The sequence below is a fragment of the Penaeus monodon genome, chromosome 23 (genome assembly GCF_015228065.2).
Source record: "Penaeus monodon isolate SGIC_2016 chromosome 23, NSTDA_Pmon_1, whole genome shotgun sequence".
Classification (NCBI taxonomy): Eukaryota; Metazoa; Arthropoda; class Malacostraca; order Decapoda; family Penaeidae; genus Penaeus; species Penaeus monodon.
Window position 1 is genome coordinate 36,972,722 of NC_051408.1, and position 1,604 is coordinate 36,974,325.

The 1,604-nt window shown below is 46.6% G+C and overlaps 1 protein-coding gene across 1 annotated transcript in view; it reads left to right on the plus strand.

The window, feature by feature from the left end:
* Positions 1-24: 24 nt before the first annotated feature.
* LOC119587972 overlaps positions 25-1,604 on the plus strand; it is a 35,733-nt gene continuing 34,153 nt past the window's right edge. The window contains exon 1 of the mRNA XM_037936685.1: positions 25-434. The gene's annotated coding sequence lies outside the window, so the exon portion shown is untranslated. The remainder of the gene's footprint in view (positions 435-1,604) is intronic.

The window sequence follows — 1,604 nt, forward strand, 5'->3', positions numbered from 1 at the left end:
GAGACAGTTCGCAGCACATGGCGTAGAACTCACCAGTCAGCTGCCAGCACTGTGAGCGAACAGTCACACCCCCGAACAGACGTTAGCACACATCCACTCACAGAAACTCGCGTTGAGATCACTATGTTAGATGGGAAATCATACTACATTTCCATTGAATAAGTACTTTTGTGTATGAAACCAGTCTTCTATATTACTGTGCCCCGTCGGCTTTGCCAGAGACGCTGTAAATCTTATTTTGTAAAACTTGTGTAAGTTTTCTTGTGCGTACAATATAACGTACAAGAAGCTCCAGGGAAGCAAGAGAGAGTTGGAGGACAAGGAACGCCAGCTGAGAGCAACAAGTTGGAGGGCCTCGCGTGTGCCCCCAAGAGTCGCAGACCCTAACCGGAAGCCCTGAAATCTGATCTGCACTGAAACCCTTGAAGATGGAGGTGAGTACGTGCCATAGGTGTACGCGAAAGCGAGTTGTCTTGGTATCTGGGAAGGGAAAGGGTTCACCCGTTATGTAATGCGCAGGTATGTAATTCGGATTTTCCTGGAAGTGTTCCTCTAATAGGGTAGAAAATGGTCTTTATTAAATTCTTCTTTCTCATTGTCCCTTTTGACTGAAATGACCCGATGCTCCGGTCCTTCCTTCACTCTTAGTAACCCACGTTGATCAGAACCTCAAAGGAGGCGATGACTAACACCGCAGTTCTCCAAAGAGGTAGCACAGGTGTTGTGCTTTTTCGAGACACAGCTCTCCCCTCCAAGGACATCCATCGATTCAACATATACTCCAACTCAAAGCTCTAAAACCAATATACGTGATGTATCCAACGAAAAGCTAACCCGCAGGAACGGAAAATCGTGGCGCGAAGTTAACAAACAAACGAAGGTCGTGGAGGCTGTTTACCTCGGCGCGGCCCCAGCCACGATCACGTGCTCAGTCTGTGATCGCAGCTCTGCCTAGGGATGCATTGCACGTGTTCGCTTGCTTACCTGCCCGGGGCCATTATCAAGGGGGAGCGTGCAGGGAAGAAATACCTCTTTTTCCCGTTGTTTTAAAGCTATTCTCTCTCGCTGGACACAGACATATGGAATTATCTCGATAGCAAAGCGAGAGCAGTGCAGGGCGTTATCTAGGACGCACTGGGTCGAGTGGTCAAGCTGGTGGGAGGCCGCGATGCATTTGGGCGATGATCAATTTGATGTCAGAGATGTTCTGCATGACTCGTTTTCTCTGTCACTTATGAAGAGTGTTATGAACACCGAGTCAGAGTTTAAAATAACGGTGATCCTCTTCATCCACGTCCGGAAATTGTACATGATATATTGCTGCTCCGGAAACACAGGCGTTTCGATCTTTCCCAAGACTATGACGACGTTTAGCTATTCAGGATTTTGATATGACGCGTCTGGGGACTAAGCACCTAGATCTTAGAACTCATCTCTTTGCAGTAAGTTAAACGACCTCACAGATGATATTGGAATTCCGACCAACTATCCCCCTATTACCTGGTCTTCAGAATCGTAGCGGATAATAAAGATATGTTTTCTTAACCCTCTCCTCCCTAGAATTGTAGAAGGTAAAATAAATGTTTAAACATATGTAAACACCT